The sequence below is a fragment of the Zea mays genome, chromosome 1 (genome assembly GCF_902167145.1).
Source record: "Zea mays cultivar B73 chromosome 1, Zm-B73-REFERENCE-NAM-5.0, whole genome shotgun sequence".
Classification (NCBI taxonomy): domain Eukaryota; kingdom Viridiplantae; phylum Streptophyta; class Magnoliopsida; order Poales; family Poaceae; genus Zea; species Zea mays.
Window position 1 is genome coordinate 179,607,974 of NC_050096.1, and position 22,414 is coordinate 179,630,387.

Here is a 22,414-nt window from a genome sequence, read left to right on the forward strand (position 1 = left end):
CGGTCGAGGCTATCTTCCGGAAGGACAAGCAGCCCCAGGGCCGCCCTTCGGAAGATGCCCCCGAGGCGTCAACTCAGCGCGGCGCCAAGAAGAAGGGCAAGAAGAAGTCGCAAGCGAAACGCGACGCCGCTGACGCAGACCTTGTCGCCGCCGCCGAGTACAAGAACCCTCGGAAACCCCCCGGAGATGCCAACCTCTTCGACAAGATGCTCAAGGAGCCGTGCCCCTACCACCAGGGGCCCGTCAAGCACACCCTTGAGGAGTGCGTCATGCTTCGGCGCCACTTCCACAGGGCCGGGCCACCCGCGGAGGGTGGCAGGGCCCACGACGATGACAAGAAGGAAGATCACCAGGCAGGAGAGTTCCTCGAGGTCCACGACTGCTTCATGATCTACGGTGGGCAAGCGGCGAATGCCTCGGCTCGGCACCGCAAGCAAGAACGTCGGGAGGTCTGTTCGGTGAAGGTGGCGGCACCAGTCTACCTAGACTAGTCCGACAAGCCCATCACCTTCGACCAAGCCGACCATCCCGACCATGTGCCGAGCCCGGGGAAATACCCGCTCGTCGTCGACCCCGTCAGCGGCGACGTCAGGCTCACCAAGGTCCTCATGGACGGAGGCAGCAGCCTCAACATCATCTACGCCGAGACCCTCAGACCCCTGCGTGTCGATCTGTCCTCCGTCCGGGCAGGCGCTGCGCCCTTCCATGGGATCATTCCCGGGAAGCGTGTCCAGCTCCTCGGACAGCTCGACCTTCCCGTCTGCTTCAGAACACCCTCCAACTTCCGAAGGGAGACCCTGACGTTCGAGGTGGTTGGGTTCCAAGGGACCTACCACACAGTACTGGGGAGGTCATGCTACGCGAAGTTCATGGCCGTCCCCAACTACACCTACCTGAAGCTCAAGATGTCGGGTCCCAACGGGGTCGTCACCATCGGCCCCACGTACAAACACGCGTTCGAATGCGATGTGGAGTGCGTGGAGTACGTCGAGGCCCTCGCCGAGTCCGAGACCCTCATTGCCGACCTGGAGAGCCTCTCTAAGGAGGTGCCTGACGTGAAGCGTCATGCCGGCAACTTCGAGCCAGCGGAGACGGTTAAGTCCGTCCCCCTCGACCCCAGCAGTGACGCCTCCAAGCAAGTCCGGATCGGCTCCTAGCTCGATCCCAAATAGGAAGCAGTGCTCGTCGACTTTCTCCGCGCGAACGCCGACGTCTTCGCGTGGAGTCCCTCAGACATGCCCGACATACCGAGGGATGTCGCCGAGCACTCGCTGGACATCCGAGCCGGAACCCGACCCGTCAAGCAGCCTCTGCGCCGATTCGACGAGGAGAAGCGCAGAGCCATAGGCGAGGAGATCCACAAGCTAATGGCGGCAGGGTTCATCAAGGAGGTATTCCATCCCGAATGGCTTGCCAACCCTGTGCTTGTGAGAAATAAAGGGGGGAAATGGCGGATGTGTGTAGACTACACTGGTCTCAACAAAGCATGTCCGAAGGTTCCCTACCCTCTGCCTCGCATCGATCAAATCGTGGATTCCACTGCTGGGTGCGAAACCCTGTCTTTCCTTGATGCCTACTCAGGGTATCACCAAATCAGGATGAAAGAGTCCGACCAGCTCGCGACTTCTTTCATCACACCCTTCGGTATGTACTGCTATGTCACCATGCCGTTCGGCTTGAGGAACGCGGGCGCGACGTACCAGCGGTGCATGAACCATGTGTTCGGCGAACACATTGGCCGCACGGTCGACGCCTACGTTGATGACATCGTAGTCAAGACAAGGAAAGCCTCCGACCTCCTTTTCGACCTTGAAGTGACATTTCGATGTCTCAAGGCGAAAGGCGTCAAGCTCAATCCCGAGAAGTGTGTCTTCGGGGTGCCCCGAGGCATGCTCTTGGGGTTCATCGTCTCCGAGCGGGGCATCGAAGCCAACCCAGAGAAGATCGCAGCCATCACCAGCATGGGGCCCATCAAGAACTTGAAAGGCATACAGAGGGTCATGGGATGTCTCGCGGCTCTGAGCCGCTTCATCGCACGCCTCGGCAAAAGAGGTCTACCTCTGTACTGCCTCTTAAGGAAGGCCGAGTGCTTCGCTTGGACCCCCTAGGCTGAGGAAGCCCTCGGGAACCTGAAGGCGCTCCTCACGAAGGCGCCTATCTTGGTGCCCCAGCTGCCAGAGAAGCCCTCTTGGTCTACGTCGCCGCGACCACTCAGGTGGTTAGCGCCGCGATTGTGGTCGAGAGGCAAGAAGAGGGGCATGCATTGCCTGTTCAGAGGCCTGACTACTTCGTCAGCGAGGTACTGTCCGAAACCAAGATCCGCTACCCACAAGTTCAGAAGCTGCTGTACGCGGTGATCCTGACACGGCGGAAGTTGCGACACTACTTCGAGTCCCATCCGGTAACTGTGGTGTCATCCTTCCCCCTGGGGGAGATCATCCAGTGCCAGGAGGCCTCGGGTAGGATCGCAAGATGGGCGGTGGAAATCATGGGCGAAACAATCTCGTTTGCCCCTCGGAAGGCCATCAAGTCCCAGGTCCTGGCGGACTTCGTGGCCGAATGGGTCGACACCCAGCTTCCAACAGCTCCAATCCAACCGGAGCTCTGGACCATGTTCTTCGACGGGTCGCTGATGAAGACAGGAGCCGGCGCAGGCCTACTCTTCGTCTCGCTCCTCGAGAAGCACCTACGCTACGTGCTACGTCTCCATTTCCTGGCATCCAACAATGTGGCTGAGTACGAGGCTCTGGTTAACGGATTGCGGATCGCCATCGAGCTAGGGGTCCGACGCCTCGACGCTCGCGGTGACTCGCAGCTCGTCATCGACCAAGTCATGAAGAACTCCCACTGCCGCGACCCGAAGATGGAGGCCTACTGCGATGAAGTTCGGCGCCTGGAAGACAAATTCCACGGGCTCGAGCTCAACCACATCGCTCGGCGCTACAACGAGACTGCAGACGAGCTGGCTAAAATAGCCTCGGGGCGAACAACGGTTCCCCCGGACGTCTTCTCCTGAGATCTGCATCAGCCCTCCGTCAAGATCGACGGCACGCCCGAGCCTGAGGCACCATCGGCCCAGCCCGAGGTACCCTTGGCACAGTCCGAGGCGCCCTCGGCTCGGCCCGAGGCACCCTCGGACCAGCCCGAAGTACCCTCGGCACAGTCTGAGACACCCTCGGCTCGGCTCGAGGCACCCTCGGTTCGGCCCGAGGTACCCTCGGCCCCCGAGGGCGAGACGCTGCACGTCGGGGGGGAGCTAAGTGGGGCTGCGCCTGATCAAAACTGGCAAACCCCGTACCTGCAATATCTCCACCAAGGGGAGCTACCCTCCGACCGAGCCGAAGCTCGGTGGGTGGCGCGGCGCGCCAAGTCGTTCGTCTTGCTGGGAGATGAGAAGGAGCTCTACCACCGCAGCCCCTCAGGCATCCTCCAGCGATGCATCTCCATCGCCGAAGGTCAGGAACTCCTGCGAGAAATACACTCGGGGGCTTGCGGCCATCACGCAGCGCCTCGAGCCCTTGTCGGGAATGCTTTCCGACAAGGTTTTTACTAGCCGACGATGGTGGCCGACGCCACTAGAATTGTCCGCACCTGCGAAGGGTGTCAGTTCTACGCAAGGCAGACCCACCTGCCCGCTCAGGTTCTGCAGATGATACCCATCACCTGGCCTTTTGCTGTGTGGGATCTGGACCTCGTCGGCCCCTTGCAAAAGGCACCTGGGGGCTACACGCACCTGTTGGTCGCCATCGACAAATTCTCCAAGTGGATCGAGGTCCGACCCCTAAAGAGCATCAGGTCCGAGCAGGCGGTGGCGTTCTTCACCAACATCATCCATCGTTTCGGGGTCCCAAACTCTATCATCACCGACAACGGCACCCAGATCACCGGCAGAAAGTTCCTGGACTTCTGCGAGGATCACCACATCCGGGTGGACTGGGCCGCCGTAGCTCACCCCATGTCAAATGGGCAAGTAGAGCGTGCCAACGGCATGATTCTACAAGGGCTCAAGCCTCGGATCTACAACGACCTCAACAAGTTCGGCAAGCGATGGATGAAGGAACTCCCCTCGGTGGTTTGGAGCCTGAGGACAACACCGAGCCGAGCCACGGGCTTCACGCCGTTCTTTCTAGTCTACGGGGCCGAGGCCGTCTTGCCCACAGACCTGGAATACGGCTCCCCGAGGACAAGGGCCTATGCCAGCCAAAGCAACCAAGCTAGTCGAGAAGACTCGCTGGACCAGTTGGAAGAGGCTCGGGACAGGGCCTTACTACACTCGGCGCGGTACCAGTAGTCCATGCGACGCTACCACGCCCGAGGGGTCCGGTCTCGAGACCTCCAGGTGGGCGACCTGGTGCTTCGGCTACGACAAGACGCCCGAGGGCGGCACAAGCTCACGCCCCCCTGGGAGGGGCCTTTCGTCATCGCCAAAGTTCTGAAGCCTGGAACGTACAAGTTGGCCAACAGTCAGGGCGAGGTCTACAGCAACGCTTGGAACATCCAACAGCTACGTCGCTTCTACCCTTAAGATGTTTTCAAGTTGTTCATATACCTCGCTCCCACGCAAAGTTTAGTCATCAAGGAAGGGTCAGCCTTGCCTCGGCAAAGCCCGACCCTCCCTCGGGGGCTAAAAGGGGGGGAACCCCCTCTGCGTCGAAATTTTCCTCGAAAAAAGATCTTTTCTGCCAGAATGTCTTTCGTGCTTTTCGACTACTTCGAAAGTGGATCCCGAAAACGATGGAGTACACGTAAGCAGCCAAGGCTGACCGAGCCGAGGGACTCCTACGCCTCCGGGATACGGATACCTCACTCATCACCTTCTGCGATAAGTAACTCACGTTCGGATAAGTGATTCCACGGACCGAACAAGTCTTCACGCTCGGAAGCTCTTCTGCCGGAGCGATTCTTCGAGCCTTCTCAACTGCGTCGGTGACAGAACCCCATGGACGGGTAAGAGTGCGCGTAAGCGGCAAGGCCGACCGAGCCGAGGGACTCCTACGCCTCCGGGATACGGATACCTCACTCGTCACCTTCCGTGAGAAGCAACTCTCGCTCGCACAAACAATTCTGTTACCGACAAAAAAGTCTAGATACTCGAAACAAGAGGAAAAGAGACGCAGCTTTACAACACGGCGAGGGTGTGTTTTGGCCTCGGCGGCCGCAGGAAACACACGCTACAAGACAATCCGATCCTGCAGGCTCGGATCTTGACGCTCGAAGGGAGCAGCAGCACCCTCGGCGTCGACAACACCTTCGGTGAGGTCCGACCTAGCCTCGGACGGCGACGCGGTCCGAAGATCTCCACTCTGAAGGACGGCGTCATCGCCACGCCCGGGCCATCGCCGCCAGGGTCTTCTCCGAGAATCCGGCTCGGGCAGGCGGCTCGGCTGGTCACCCCGAGGCCTCGGCCGGCTGTTCCCCGCGGACATCAGCCCGACCCGAGGCCTCGGCAGGTCAATTCCAGCGTCGGTCCCGCTAACGGACAACCCGGCCAGGCTACGGCCGACCAGGTCTTCTTTTCGGGCCAACTCTGCCTCTGTTCGCGCTGACACCGCTACCCCTGGCCTCGGCTCATCGAAGAGCGGCCGAGGGGTTCCTTTAAATGAGCAAGAGAAGCCTCGGGCAACAAGGCTGACCGAGTTGAGGGACTCCTACGCCTCCGGGATACGGATACCTCGCTCGTCACCTTTGCACGGGGCGACTCACGCTTGGTGAAGCGGTTCAGACAACCAACAGGCGAGTCTTAGTGCTCGAAAATGAGGAAAAAACACGGCTCCGTGCCAAAATTACATACATGTTCAGGCCTCGACAGCCACAATGAACAAAAACACTGGCATTCGAAGTGCCATTACAAACGGAACTCCGGTTCCACCACCGCAGGTAGGAACAACCCCACGTGACTGGGGGGCCTGCGGAGCAACAGAAGACTGACGAACGGCTCACCGTCGCCCGCCCCAGTAGCGGTGACGATGAAGACTTCTGCTCCGGGGGGCAAACAGCAGCAGCGATGACCTCAGGGCGGATGCTGCTGCCAGGAGGGCCCCGCCCGTGCCCAAACTCGTGAGGCAAGGACGGGCAGAAGGCCGTAGAGTTGGAGGTCGGTCCGCGGGTGGCGCCGGCAAGCTCGGCGGCGGCGGAACCTCTTCCAGCTGCCGTGGCGGAAGGCGGTACCGGGAGCGGCTCCGAAGCCGCTCCGCTCAGAGAGTCGGGCACGCTGCAGCTGCCAGTGCCACGGACGACTCCCGCCCTTCCCCCCGATCACTCAGGGAAGGAGCGGACCGCCGCCCACGCAGGGGCCGACCCCAACTCGGCACACTCCCCTCCCCAGCCCTGGTGATGAAAATCCTTGAGGCTGAGGGAGGGGCAGAGGCCGCGGCCCGGTTTGCTTTCCCCCGCCATCGAACTGGAGGTCACCATCTTGGGTGACCGCCGGTGGAGGGGTGCAACCGGGCTGCATGATGAAAATCCTTGAAGCCGAACGATGGCTGAAAGGTACCAACTCCCACGGAGTTGCGTTCCTCCAACGACGAGGCGGAAAGACGGCGGGTATCCCCCATTCGGGGGCTTGGAAGGTGGAAAGACACGATGCATAAGGGAGCGCGAAGACATGGTCGCCTTCCAAGGGGGTCACCCTCCTTTTAAAGGCGACTCTCCCTACTTGCGTCCCCAGCCGTCGTGGGCTGAGTCTTCTCCAACACATTCCAAGGTCCTCCCCTACGGCGCGGGGGCTGGGTCCCACACGTCATGCAAGCCGGCTCAGAGCAGAAGAAGCCAAACCGCCGTGCGCGGTGCGTACAACCGCCTAGCGGTTACAAGCGGCTCTCCACTTTTGCCCAGACCAGCAGGCGAAAGGGCAGGCAGCCATGCAGGCGGCATGCAACCGCGCCAAGTGGGCGCACTTCTCCGACTCCCAACACGCCCGGCATGGAGGCCCAGGCCCACGCGTCATGCAACCGGCGCGCCGAATGTTTCGTGCATGCAGCTGCACTGCCGCTTGCGCCACCGCCGCGCCTCCTCGACTGCGGAACCAATACCACGACTCGAGGCGACCCAGCGCACGACCCAGCAGCGCCAGCCTAGCGCGACGGTCAATGCGGCCAAAAATGGGCCGGCAGTAATGGCGGTGGCAGGTGGGCAGGAGCAGCGGTCACATCGTCAGCCAAGCTCACGTCCCATCCAGGGGCAGCGAGAGAACCCTCTCTCACGGCGTGAAGACGACGCGCCCGTGTTCCGTTCCTCGAATGGCTCGCGCACGCGCAATGGCCGCCCCGCGAACCACTCGCCCCGTCGCATTAACTCTGCGGCGGGACAGGCGGCGCCTCTGGCAGGAGAAGCGGGCGACGCTTCGCCTTTGCCATAATGACCGCGTCAGAAAAGGTACGCCACATCGTTCGATTTCGTATCCTTTTCCTTTTTTCCTCTTTATCTCTCTTGCAACAGGGACCGGGAAAGGGGGATACCCTGAAAAGGATCCTTCCTTGTGAAGGAACCAGGCTCCGAGCCTCTCTACTGATCAGAGGTTCGAAGGCTGGCCCCTCGGAAGGGTTCAACAGCCGCCTCAGAGCACGTGGGCTCCACACCCACTACTGGTCAGAGGTTCGAAGCCCGGCCCCTCGGAAGGGTTCAACGGCCGCCTCAGGCTACTCGGGCTCCGCGCCCACTACTGATCAGGGGTTCGAAGGCTGGCCCCCGAAGGGTTCACAACCGCCTCAGACACAGAGCGAGGGATGACCATGGGTACGTTCGATACATAACCAAGGCTCGGGTTGCGCTCCCGAGGTACCCTAGGACATTTCCGAGACCAGCGGGAACGATCTTGTAACGGAATCCCATCAGAGGGAGGCATCTAGCCCTCGGACCCCGTCGCCAGGGGACCAGGTCCGGCAGATCACCCGCAGGTACTTTTGGGCGCGCCTCTGGGCCTCTAGCCGACCCCTAACGAACGGGGCACGGACGTCCACTCGGATCACCCGCCTGCAGCTCACTGGAGACACCATGTTCGGTGCCCACCGAGGGCAACATGGCGCTCTCCCCCCTCCTCCTTGCGGAAAGGCGACGCAGGGGCGTATGTAAAAAAGTCGAGTCTGACCCTGATCGCCCTCTCGCCCTGTGCAGAGGCTCGGGGGCTGCTCTCGCAAACCCGGCTCCGGCCACACCGTTGACAGCGTCAACATACCAGCCCGAGAACTTGGGACCCGACCGTACACCCAGGCTACGGCCAGCTCGCATGAGGGAACGACCAGACCAGCCGAAGCATTACGTGAGGCATTAAGACCTCGGAGGAGTCAAAACCACTCCTCTGAGAACTCGGGGGCTACACCCGGCGGGTGCGCTCGCGCGCACCCACCGGAACAAAACGCAACCGAGAAAGGCTGGTCCCCCTTGCAAAAAATTGCGACGAAAGCCTCCAAGCGAGTGCTAACACTCCCTTCGAGGCTCGGGGGCTACTGTCGGGGACCATAATTAGGGGTACCCTCAAGGCTCCTAATTCTCAGCTGGTAACCCCCATAAGCATAAAGCTGCAAAGGCCTGATGGGTGTGATTAAGTCAGGGATCAGTCCATTCGAGGGACTCGATCACGCCTCGCCCGAGCCTAGCCTCGGACAAGGGCAGCCGACCCCGAAGGACCTCCGTCTCGCCCGAGGCCCCCCTCCAGCGGCGAACATATTTCCGGCTCGCCCGAGGCCCTGTCTTCGCCAAGAAGCAACCCTGACCAAATCGCCGCACCGACCGACCAAATCGCAGGAGCATTTAATGCAAAGGTGGCCTGGCACCTTTATCTTGACGCGCGCCCCTCAGCCAACAGAGCCGAAGTGACCGCCGTCACTTCGCCGCTCCACTGACCGGCCTGACGGAAAGACAGCACCGCCTGCGCCGCTCCGACTGCGGTGCCACTTGACAGAGTGAGGCTGACAGGCAGTCAGGCCCGGCCGCAGGCACCATAGGAAGCTCCGCTCCGCCCGACCCAGGGCTCGGACTCGAGCTAAGCCCCGGAAGACGGCGAACTCCGCTCCGCCCGACCCAGGGCTCGGACTCGGGCTAAGTCCCGGAAGACGGCGAACTCCGCTCCGCCCGACCCAGGGCTCGGACTCGGGCTAAGTCCCGGAAGACGACGAACTCCGCTCCGCCCGACCCAGGGCTCGGACTCGGGCTAAGTCCCGGAAGACGGCGAACTCCGCTCCGCCCGACCCAGGGCTCGGACTCGGGCTAAGTCCCAGAAGATGGCGAACTCCGCTCCGCCCAACCCAGGGCTCGGACTCGGGCTAAGCCCCGGAAGACAGCGAACTCCGCTCCGCCCGACCCAGGGCTCGGACTCGGGCTAAGCCCCTGAAGATGACGAACTCTGCTTCGCCCGACCCAGGGCTCGGACTCTGCCCTAGCCTCAGCCGACGGTCTCCGCCTCGCCCGACCCAGGGGCTCGGACTCGACCTCGGCTTCGGAGGAGCCTCCACATCACCCAACCTAGGGCGCAGACCAGCCACGTCAACAGGAGGCGCCATCATCACCCTACCCCAACTGACTCGGGCCACGGGGAACAAGACCGGCGTCCCATCTGGCTCGCTCCGCCAGATAGGCAATGATGGCGCCCCGCATACTCTGTGACGACGGCGGCTCTCAGCCCCCTTACGGAAGCAAGAGGACGTCAGCAAGGACTCAATAGCTCCGACAGCTGTCCCTCCGCCAGGCTCCAGCACTCCTCCGACGGCCACGACATCACACCAGCTGGGTGCCAAAATCTCTCCGGCTGCCACAACGGCATGTACTTAGGGCGCTAGCTCTCCTCCGCTAGACACGTAGCACTCTGCTACACCCCCCATTGTACACCTGGATCCTCTCCTTACGCCTATAAAAGGAAGGACCAGGGCCCTCTTAGAGAGGGTTGGCCGCGCGGGGACGAGGACGAGACAGACGCTCGCTCCCTCTCCCGCGTGGACGCTTGTAATCCCCTACTGCAAGCGCACCCGACCTGGGCGCGGGATGAACACGAAGGCCACGGGATTCCCACCTCTCTCTCGCCTGTCTCCGGCCACCTCACTTCCCCCCTTCGCGCTCGGCCTCGCGTCGACCCATCTGGGCTGGGGCACACGGCGACATTCACTCGTCGGCTTAGGGACCCCCGGTCTCGAAACGCCGACAAGCTGCATGTCTAGAGGTAGAGGAGTAGACTCCTCACACCGGGTAAGTCTAGCTGAGTATTAGTATACTCAGCCTTGCTTGTGGCATAATTTTTGCAGGTACTCCTTAGGATGATTGGTTGATGGTGTGACTTGGCCTTCGTCCCTGCCACCGGGATAGATGGTCGAGTGGGTTACTGCTTCCGCAGGAGAGGACCAGGAGGAGTAGCGTGGCCAGGCTTCGCCATGTTACTCGGTTTTCTCCGTTAGTTATTTCCGCTGCATTAAAATTTATGGTTATTATTTCTGAAACTCCGATAATGTAATCACTAATGATACTTATTAAATTTGTGGTATTATGTTTTATTGTATTTCTCTGTGCCTCACCTTCGTGTGAGCTAGTGGTATTCGATCCTGGTAAGTGGCTTTATCGGACTAGATCCGAGGGACTAACGGGTTATTCCTGTTTAAGTGTGTTGCTGCCCTTATGGGTGCAACTTGGGCACTTAAGCTGGAATAATTCGGGCGGTTCCGCCACACGCACCGGGGCGCATGATGGCTCGGCAAGCTGCGACGAGGTCGAGCGGCTCGTCGGCGAGCGTGGGGTGCAGGAGGGAGCGGGAGCATGGGGAGGAATACTCTCTTTGCCAAATGCTCATACTTGCATCCTACTGTCGGTCGTCTCCACCATCGTGCGACAGTTTCGCCTTTCATGGGGTTGCATGGCTTCTCTCCCTGAGATCTCACTGCCGACCCACGCAGTGGCGAGTAGCGTCTTGTTGGCCGCACCCTAGGGCTGGTGGAGCCTCCCATCGGCCATCTCCACCATCGCACGACGATTTCACCTTTTGTGGGGTCCGCATAGCTTCTCTCCATGAGATCTTGTCGCCACTGTTCTCAACCACCGCAACAGGGAGTACGAGAGCGATGGAATAGAGCTAGGGTTTTGGGGTGGGGTGGGCGACAGCTTGCCAAAGATGGTCAGCGCGTTTTTTTGGTGTCGAAAGGGAGAGGGGGAGTGGGGAGGGGAACCAACCACGGAGACAAAGACGACGGCGGTGGCGAACAGCGAGCAGGCGAGCCCCTCTTACAGGCCGACGGCGACGGCGAGCGCTGTGACGGTGGCCGAGTGCGAGGACGGCATCCCACCGGAGCCCACCAGCTGCTTCGCGTCCCACCGGTTCTCCTTATACCTGCACGTCGGTCGCGCGCGCGGACGAGGGTGGGCAGATGCAGATCCCGCCAGGGAGGGAGCTCAGATCCGGGCACCGCGTGGAGATAGATAGGGGGAGAGGGCGTACCAGGTGGTGAGGACCTTGATGGATTGCGCGATGGCGAAGGTGAGCACCGCGGCGACGAGCGGGCAGTTGGAGAACACGGCCAGGTAGGAGAACGAGGGCGCGCCCGGTGGCGGGGCGGCGGCGCGTAGGCTTTGGATGGAGAGAGGGGGGAGACGGACTGAACGGGAGCGAGGGCGGCTGGCACGTGGTAGATGTGGGGCGAGCCGTTCGGGAGCGAGGTCGGGGGAGGCGGGGGGAGGTTGGGGACAGGAGAGTGGTGGGCGACGAGCAGGGAGACGCACGCGAGCGTGGGTAGCATCGGACGGACGACCAAAACGGAGGCGGGAGAGAACAGACGGTTGAGATCGTCGGAAGGCAGAACACAAAAAGGCAGGCTACCTTTGTAGTCTTAATAAGTAGTATAGATTTAGTTATATTGCTCTCTTTTACATCATATATGATTTTGAAAAATTATTGCATTAGTGATTAACTAATCATATGTCTTTGTTGTGTGCTTATGTTCATTCGGTAGTTATATTACTCTCTGTCCCTCATTATACATGACTTTGATGTTTGGATACGTCTATATATATAGTCTCACTCTCGGTTGTCTATCGATTGTAGTGAAGAAACAAGAAGGTAAAGTAACTCTTGCATTGTTTCAGTTAATCGCAGTATTCACGAGGCAAAAAGTTCGCCCAGTGGCAGCTAAGTCTTGAGAACATATATGCTTCGTAGATATGGCTTCGATGTGGTTCCCTTGTAGTTCAGTCAGAAGTTCACCAACTGCTCGACGATCAACTAGATGATTTGTCGAACCTGGCGCTATTTGGTGAAAGAGATTTGAATAAGGATAGATCCAGATATTTATTTGAATGCTAACATTTTTGTCTTCTTTATTCGATTGTGAACAAATAATATATAATTTTTTTTCCATGTAAATTTATATTCTTGTTTTTAGCATTGAGTCTATTTGTCGAGTACCGTAATTAGCGGTACCCCCAACACTCCTAATCACGGCTGGTAGCCACCCTCAGCACAAACCGCAAAGACTGATGGGCACGGTTCAGGACAAGGCCTCGTCTACCAAGGGACGCAACCTCGCCTCGCCCGAGCCCGGCCTCGGGCGGGAACAGTAGTCCCGGACGAATTCACGCCTCGCCCGACGGCCTCCTCAGGCAGTGGGCGCACCCTCAGCTCGCCCGAAGCCTAGCTTGGGCAGGCTTCGTCATGAAGCAACCTTGGCCAAATCACCTTACCAACCGACCGTATCGCAGGCGCCTTCAACGCGAAGATTGCCTGACACCTTATCCTTACACACGCGCCGCAGTCGGCAAGGTCGAAGTGACCGCAGTCACTTCACCCCTTCACTGACCGATCTGATAGGAAAACAGCGCAGCTCGCCCCGCTCTGACTGCTGTGCCAACCACCCGGGTAAGGCTGACAACAGCCAAGTTCAGCCTCGGGCGCAACAGGAAGCTCCACCTCGCCCGACCTTAGGCCTCGGCCTCGGGAGGAGGTCTCCGCCTCGCCCGACCCCAAGACTCGGCCTCGGGAGGAATCGCGCCATCACCCGACCCCGGCCTCGGCCTCGGGAGAAGTCTCCGCCTTGCCCGACCTTGGGCTCGGACCGACCGCGCCCCAGGGGATACATCATTACCCTACCCCTAGCTAGCTCAGGCTATGAGGGAACAAGACCGGTGTCCCATCTGGCTCGCCCCGGTAACAGGTAATGATGGTTCCCCGCGTGCGTCCATGACGTCGATGGTTCTCAACCCCTTACGGAAGCAAGGAGACGTCAGCAGGATCTCAGCCGCACCGCCAGCTGTGCTTCTACAGGGCTCAGGCACTTCTCCGATGGCCACGTTATCGCGTACACAGGGCTCAAGCACTTCTCCGACAGCCACGTTGGCATGTACACAGGGCTCAGGCACTTCTCTGCCAGACACGTTAGCGCATAGCTACACCCCCCATTGTACATCTGGACCCTCTCCTTGCATCTATAAAAGGGAGGTCCAGGGCCTTCCTGCGGGAGGGGTCGCGCGGGGGACGAACAAACGAACAGGCTCTCTCTCTCTCACGACGCTTGTAACCCCTACTACGAGCACCCCTAGTGCGAGATAATACAAGCCACATTCCCCCTTGTGTTCTATCTTGCGCCAACCCATCTGGGCAGGGGCACGCAGCGATAAATTCACTGGTCGGCTCGGTTGAGGGTCCCCCGGGTCCGAAACGCCGACAGTTGGCGCGCCAGGTAGGGGCCTGCTGCGTGTTAACGAACACCTTCCCGTTGAGTTCCAGATGGGTAGTCTTCAGCAACCTCTTCAGCTGGGGACGCTGCTCCGCTTCGGGAGTCTCAAGTTCATGTCCCTCGACGGCAGCTACGACATGGTACTCCTCCCCCCGCAGCGCGACAGCAACAACGACGGTAGTCAGCTCGCCCGGCAGCGGCGAACTCGACGGCGTCTTCCCCCCGTGGCGGAAGAGCAGCATCCGGTTTGCCCCGCCACCCTCCTCGCCGTAGGAGGAGGAGGCGGGGCAACCGTGGCCAGGCAGGAGGCGGCACCTCGTCAGCTGTCGGACCAGAGCGAGTCGACAACGCCAGCACCCCAACGGGGAACATGTCGGGCGTTGTCCTCGCACCTGAGACAACAACGGGGTCGTTTCCCCGCAATGTGCCAACCCAAAGCGGACTGATGACGCCAGCACTCTCGCGAAGGATTTGCTGGGCGTTAGCCTCGTACCTGAGATAACGGTGCAGTCCGTCCCCGACGTGACTTCCCCACCATCCATCGACCAAGAGGTACCGTCCGTTTTCCACCCTGTGCCTTTTAGATTCAGCTTTGATCCACCAAGCGACCCCGCTTCGGTAAGCGCTTTCGTAAAGGCATATCCTAATCTTCCGGGGTACCATATGTGGTCAACCTGGGACCGACTGACGATCGTCTCAACCTATAGGCCCCCGGGTTCCGAGGAAGAAGACGACCCCGACTCCGGTTGGGATTTCTCCAGGCTCCGTGATCCCGGTGCCATGCAAGACTTCATGACCGCATGTGACTACTGCCTCTCTGGTTGCTCTGACGATGGCCACAGCCTTGACGACGAAGGTTGTGGCCCAAGTCGCGAATGTTTCCACGTCGATCTGGTGGATCGCGACGAAGGCAACCACCTCGGTATGCCGGAGGATGACGATCCCCCTAGGCCTGCTTCTCGCGTTGATATCCCGCGGGAGCTAGCTGTGGTCCCAGTACCTGCGGGGGGTCAGGACACATAGCTCGAGCAAATCTGCGAGATGCAGGCCAAGCTCGACGAGGAAGCAGGGCAACTTGTGCAGCTCTGGCAAAACATCGAGCAAGAGTGGGCAGGCCGAGCACATGCCGGAGAAGCGCGTCATCGGGCCCGGGACGTCCAACGCCGTATCATTGACGGTGCCAGGGCAAGGCTGCCCCCGGCCTCCAGCGGGGTCGACCAGAATCTAGCTGCAGCAGCAATACTACTACGAGCAATGCCAGAGCCATCCACCACCGAGAGGCGGCGTATCCAGGGCGAACTCAAGAATCTCTTGGAGGATGCCGCGGTCCGACGGGCCGAAAGCTTTGCCTCCCGAAGGCAAGGGTGCCCCCCGGAGCATCGTGCAACGACTTCTCGACTCATGCAGGAGGCCTCGGTCCACACCGGGCGCACGCGGGATGGGACACCTGCAGCCCCGGATTGCCTCGGCAACGAGCAGCGCCATCGCGACCGTCGAGCCCGCCTCGACAAGAGGGTGCGCTGAGGCTACCACCCCAGGCGCAGAGGACGCTACGACAGTGAGGAGGATCGGAGTCCCTCGCCCGAACCACCAGGTCCGCGAGCCTTCAGCCGGGCCATACGACGGGCGCCGTTCCCGGCTCGGTTCCGGGCCTCGACTACCAACACCAAGTACTCGGGGGAGACAAGGCCAGAGTTGTGGCTTGCGGACTACCAGCTGGCATGCCAGCTGGGAGGGACGGACGACGACAACCTCATCATCCGCAACCTCCCTCTCTTCCTCTCCGACGCTGCCCGAGCATGGCTGGAGCATCTGCCTCTCACGCAGATCTCCGACTGGGACGACCTGGTCAAGGCCTTCGCTGGAAACTTCCAAGGTACGTACTTACGCCCTGGGAACTCCTGGGATCTCCGAAGCTGCCACCAGCAGCCAGGGGAATCCCTGCGAGAGTACATCCGACGGTTTTCAAAGCAGCGCACCGAGCTGCCCAACATCACCAACTCGGACGTCATCGGGGCGTTCCTCACCGGCACCACGTGCCGAGACCTGGTGAGCAAACTGAGGCGCAAGACTCCCACCAAGGCGAGCGAATTGATGGACATAGCCACCAAGTTCGCCTCTGGTCAGGAGGCGGTCGAGGCCATCTTTTGGAAGGACAAGCAGCCTCAGGAGAGGCACAAGGAAGATGTCCTCGAGGCGTCCGCCCAGCGTGGGACGAAGAAGAAGGCGCAAGCAAAGCGCGACGCCGCTGACACGGATCTCGTCGCTGCTGCCGAGCATAAGAACCCACGGAAGCCTCCCGGAGGTGCCAACCTGTTCGACAAGATGCTCAAGGAGTCATGCCCCTATCACCAAGGTCCCATCAAGCACACCCTTGAGGAATGCGTCATGCTCCGGCGCTACTTCCATAAGGCCGGGCCCCCGACGGAAGGTGGCAAGGACCAAGACAACAACAAGAAGGAGGGCGACAAGGCAGAGGAGTTCCCCGAGGTCCACGGCTATTTCATGATCTACGGTGGGCAAGTGGCGAACGCCTCGGCTCGGCACCGCAAGCAGGAGCGCCGAGAAGTCTGCTCGGTGAAGGTGGCGGCGCCAGTCTACCTGGACTGGTCCGACAAGCCCATCACCTTCGACCAAGGCAACCACCCCGACTGCGTACCGAGCCCAGGAAGGTACCCGCTCATTGTCGACCCTGCCATCGGCAACGCTAGGCTCACCAAGGTCCTCATGGATGGAGGCAGCAGCCTCAACATCATCTACGCCGAGACCCTCGGGCTCTTGGGGATCGATCTGTCCACGATCTGGGCCGGTGTGGCACCCTTCCACGGGATCGTCCCCGGTAAGCGTGTCTTGCCCCTTGGCCAACTTGATTTGCCTGTCTGCTTCAGAACTCCCTCCAACTTCCGCAAGGAAACCCTCACGTTCGAGGTGGTCGGGTTCCGAGGGACCTACCACGCGGTGCTGGGGAGACCGCGCTACGCCAAGTTCATGGCCGTCCCCAACTACACGTACCTCAAGCTCAAGATGTTAGGCCCCAACGGGGTCATCACCGTCGGATCCACGTACCGACACGCGTACGAATGCGACGTGGAGTGCGTGGAGTACGCTGAGGCCCTCGTCGAGTCCAAGGCCCTCATCGCTGAGCTAGAGTGCCTCTCCAAGGAGGTGCCTGATGCGAAGTGCCACGCCGGCAACTTCGAACCGGCTGAGGCGGTTAAGTCCGTCGCCCTCGACCCCAGCAACGACGCCTGCAAGCAAGTCCGGATCGGCACCGAGCTCAACCCCAAATAGGAAGCAGTGCTCGTCGACTTTCTCCGCGCAAATGCCGAAATTTTTGCGTGGAGTCCCTCGGACATGCCCGGCATACCAAGGGATGTCGCCGAGCACTCTCTGGACATCCGAGCCGGGGCCTGACCCGTGAAGCAGCACCTGCGCCGCTTTGATGAAGAAAAGCATAGGGCCATAGGCGAGGAGATCCACAAGCTGATGGCTGAAGGGTTCATCAAAGAGGTATTCCATCCTGAATGGTTAGCTAACCCTGTGCTTTGTAAAGAAAAAAGGTGGGAAGTGGAGGATGTGCGTAGACTACACTGGTCTAAACAAAGCATGTTCGAAGGTTCCCTACCCCCTGCCTCGCATCGATCAAATTGTGGACTCCACTGCTGGGTGCGAAACCCTGTCATTCCTCGACGCCTATTCAGGTTATCACCAAATCAAGATGAAAGAGTCCGACCAACTTGCGACTTCTTTCATCACACCTTTTGGCATGTACTGTTATACTACTATGCCATTTGGCTTGAGGAATGCAGGTGCAACATACCAAAGGTGCATGAACCACGTGTTCGAGGAGCACATCGGCAGAATGGTCGAGGCTTACGTCGATGACATCGTTGTCAAGACCAGGAAAGCCTCCGACCTCCTCTCTGACCTTGAGACAACATTCAAGTGTCTGAGAGCGAAGGGCGTGAAACTCAATCCCGAGAAGTGTGTCTTCGGAGTCCCCCGAGGCATGCTCCTGGGGTTCATCGTCTCCGAGCGGGGCATAGAGGCCAACACGGAGAAAATCGCGACCATCACCAACATGGGGCCTATCAAAGATTTGAAAGGAGTACAAAGGGTCATGGGATGCCTTGCGGCTCTGAGCCGCTTCATCTTGTTCCTCGGCGAGAAAGGATTACCCTTGTACCACCTCTTAAGGAAGGTCGACCGCTTCACTTGGACCCCCGAGGCCGAGGAAGCCCTCGGAAACTTAAAGGCACTCCTTACTAATGCGCCCATCTTGGTGCCCCCCGCTGCGGGAGAAGCCCTCTTGATCTACGTAGCCACAACCACTCAGGTGGTCAGCGCCGCGATCATAGTCGAGAGACGAGAAGAAGGGCATGCACTGCTCGTCCAGAGGCTGGTCTACTTCATCAGTGAGGTGCCATCCGAGACCAAGATCCCCTACCCACAAATTCAGAAGCTACTGTACGCAGTAATTCTGACACGGCGAAAGTTGCGACACTACTTCGAGTCTCATCCGGTGACTATGGTGTCATCCTTCCCCCTGGGGGAGATCATCCAGTGCCGAGAGGCCTCGGGTAGGATAGCAAAGTGGGCAGTGGAACTCATGGGCGAGACAATTTCATTCGCTCCTCGGAAGGCCATAAAATCTCAAGCCTTGGCGGACTTCCTGGCTGAATGGGTCGACACCCAATTGCCGACAGCTCCAATCCAAGCCGAACTTTGGACCTTGTACTTCGATGGGTCGCTGATGAAAACAGGAGCAGGTGCTGGCCTGCTCTTCATCTCATCCCTCGGGAGACATGTGCGCTACGTGCTGCGCCTCCATTTTCCGGCATCAAACAACATGGCCGAGTACGAGGCTTTGGTCAACGGGTTGCGCATCGCCGTCGAGCTAGGGGTTCGGCGCCTCGACGCTCGGGGCGACTCGCAGCTTGTCATCGACCAAGTCATGAAGAACTCCCACTGCCGCGATCGAAAAATGGAGGCCTATTGCGACGAATTTCGGTGCTTGGAGGATAAGTTCCACGAGCTGGAACTCAACCATGTTACTCAACGGTACAACGAGACTGCGGATGAGCTGGTGAAAATAGCTTCGGGGCGAACGACGGTTCCCCCAAACGTCTTCTCTAGGGACATATATCAACCATCTGTGAAACTCGACGACGCGCCCGAACCCGATGAGACCTCGGCCCAGCCCGAGGTGCCCTCGGCCACCGAGGGTGAGGCCTTGCGCATCGAGGGGGAGCGGAATGGGGTCACGCCAAACCCGAACTGGCAGACCCCATACCTGGAATATCTGCTCCGAGGAGAGCTACCCCTCGACAAGGTCGAAGCTCGGCGACTGGCTCGGCGCGCCAAGTCGTTCATTTTACTGGGTGATGAAAAGGAGCTCTACCACCGCAGCCCCTCAGGCATTCTCCAACGATGCATATCCATCGCCGAAGGACGAGAGCTGTTGCAAGATATACACTCGGGGGCTTGCGATCACCATGCAGCACCTCGAGCCCTCGTGGGGAATGCCTTCCGACAAGGTTTCTACTGGCCGACCGCGGTGGCCGACGCCACTAGGATTGTACGCTCCTGCCAAGGGTGTCAATTCTACGCGAAACAGACGCACCTGCCCGCTCAGGCCCTGCAGACAATACCCATCACCTGGCCATTTGCCGTGTGGGGTCTGGACCTCGTCGGTCCCTTGCAGAAGGCACCCGGGGGCTTCTCGCACCTGCTGGTCGCCATCGACAAATTCTCCAAGTGGATCGAGGTCTGACCCTTAACCAGCATCAGGTCCGAGCAGGTAGTGGCGTTCTTCACAAACATCATCCATCGCTTTGGGGTCCCGAACTCCATCATCACCGACAATGGCACACAGTTCACTAGGAAGAAGTTCTTGGACTTCTGCGAGGACCACCACATCCGTGTGGACTGGGCCGTCGTAGCTCACCCCATGACGAATGGGCAGGTGGAGCTTGCCAACAGTATGATTTTGCAGGGACTAAAACCAAGGATCTACAACGACCGCAACAAGTTTGGCAAGCGGTGGATGAAAGAGCTACCCTCGGTGGTCTGGAGTCTGAGGACGATGCCGAGCCGGTCCACGGGTTTTTCGCCATTCTTTCTAGTCTATGGGGCTGAGGTCGTCCTACCCACGGACTTAGAATACTGTTCCCCGAGGACAAAGGCATATGACGACCGAAGCAACCAGACCAGCCGAGAAGATTCATTGGATCAGCTGGAAGAGGCTCGGGACGTGGCCTTACTACACTCAACGCGGTATCAGCAGTCTCTGCGATGCTACCATGCCTGAAGGGTTCGGCCCCGAGGCTTCCAGGTGGGAGACTTGGTACTTCGGCTACGACAAGACGCCCGAGAGCGCCACAAGCTTACCCCTCCCTAGGAAGGGCCGTTCATCATCGCCAAGATTTTGAAGCCCGGGACATACAAGCTGGCCAACGATCAAGACGAGGTCTACAACAACGCTTGGAACATCCAACAGCTACATCGCTTCTACCCTTAAAATGTTTCAGGTCATTCAAGTACCTCTTTTTCTTTACATGCGTAAATAAAGTCTAACCGTCAAGGAAGGATCAGCCTTGCCTCGGCAAAGCCCGACCCTCCCTCGGGGGCTAGAAGGGGGGAACCCCCTCTATGTCAAAATTTTCCTCGGAAATGTTTTCTGCCAAGAAAGGTTTTCTACCAAAATGACTTTCGTTCTTTCCGACTATATCGATAACGGAATCCTGCAAACGAGTGAGAGTGCACGTAAGTGGCAAGGCCGACCGAGCCGAGGGACTCCTATGCCTCCGGGATACGGATACCTCACTCATCACCTTCCGCGAAAAGTAACTCTCGCTCGGATAAGCGATTCTGCTACCGACGAACAAGTCCTGATACTCGAAACGAGAGGAAAGGAAACACAGCTTTATAACACGACAATAAGATGTTTAGGCCTCAGCGGCCGCGAAAAACATATGCATACTCCAAACAAACTGTTCCGGTAGGATCAGACATTGGCAGGGCCACCCTCGGCGTCGTCTCCACCCTCGGCAAGATCTGGCCCGGCCCCAGACGGCGACGCGAGCGGAAGGGTCTCCACCTCAAAGGAGGACGCCAACACCGCGCTTGGGCCTGCCACGACCGCATCAAGCCTCCAGACCTCGGCTAAGGCAGCCTCATCTTCGTCGGGTAGGCAGTATCCCTCGCTGACCCGCTCCAGATCCACGTCGTAGTGGGAAGCGAGCACGGCGAAGGCCCGCCTAACGTCGTGGTGCAGCGCCCCGCGGAGTCTGCTGTGCACATGGCCGCCCAAGGCCCACAGGTGACTCTGGGGGGAGCTACCCGAGGGGACGTCGTCGAGGCCAAAGGCCCGGCAAAAGTCTGAGATGGCCTCAGACATAGCCACGCGGTCGGCCTCCTTCTGCTCGGCCGCCTGGGCAAGCGCCTTGATAGACTCGTTAAGAGTTGTCTCGAATTCTGCAGAAAGCCGAACAAAATTCTTGAGACACGAGTTGAAGAATGAAGCTGAATCGAAGTCACAAAGCGGTCGAAACGTACCTTCGTCCCGGGCATGCTGCTGCGAAGCCACGGCTTGGGCGGACTGGGCAGATCTGACGGCCACAGCCAGGTCCTCCGTAAGGGTCCCGGCCCGAGCAGACGCCTCGGCTAGCCACTCCGTAGCCTCATCCAGCTGACCCCTAAGGGCCTCAGCCCGGCCCATGGCCTCGGCAGCTTGGCTCTGAGATTGGTCCCGCTCGCCGATGACCTGGCCAAGCTCCAGCTGCCGCTGCTGCAGCTCCGTCCGTGCCGATGCCGCATCTGCCCACGCCGCCGCTGCCTCTGACTTCAGCTCATCACGGAGCAGCCGAAGGTCCGCCACCTCGGTGCTCCGTTGGGCGACGCGTTCATTAGCCTCGGCAAGCGTGGCCTTCTGGGACCACAACGAACCCCAGACGCCGCTCTCGCAGCGGATGAACAACGACTTGGCGGTGCTCATATCCGCAAGTTCCTGAGGAAGGAAAGCAGGGTATTACAAAGAATGCCCTGGTCACGCAAGGTGTACGCCCAAATCCTTACCTGGAAGACCCTGGGAACGTCCCTGGAAAGGACCTCCATGGTCAACCGAAGCGACCTCATCGCTGCCTCGGCATGCTCACAGAGCTCATTCCGAGACTGCTCCTCTCGCTCATCGTTGAGGAAAAGGAGGAGCTCCGAGGTGCCACGGCTCCAGAACCGGAGCGGCTGCCCACGCCACTCATTGGGGTTGCGCTACGCGGGGATAAGGCCGCTGCTCCCCAAGACGGGCCGCGGTTCTGCGCGCCCCTCCACTAAGGCGTCGGGTCCCCCTGCAGTCGACGCGTCGAACACCATCGTCGTCGATGTACTGGGCCTCCCCTCGGCTAAGGTGGCGGGCCTCCAATCACCGACCTCGGCGACGGCGGTCGCCCTCTCCTCGTGGCCGAGAACGGGGAGGTCGAGGACGACCACGAGCGGTGGCACCTCAACCATCCCGACGTCGGAAGCGACGGGCGGCTCCGCGGGCGAATCAGCGATGGCCCCGGCGGGAGTCGATGCCGGCGCCGGTAATAGGTCAGGCGGGCTTGGGGCCACGGCCGCGTCAGCGGTCTCCCCCGGCATGATGGCCACCCCGACAGAGGGGTCAGCTTGGGAAGCTTGCCCCATGGCAAGTCGCGCCGCCTGGGCCCCCCGCTCGAGGGCGCCTTGCGCGGAGGCCAGCCAACCGGCATGGCGCGCCGCGGCACCAGTTGCAG

General features: G+C 59.9%; 1 pseudogene; it reads right to left on the reverse strand.

Moving 5' to 3' along the window:
• Positions 1 to 10,953: 10,953 nt before the first annotated feature.
• On the reverse strand, positions 10,954 to 22,325 carry LOC109941604 (uncharacterized; annotated as a pseudogene).
• Positions 22,326 to 22,414: the final 89 nt, after the last annotated feature.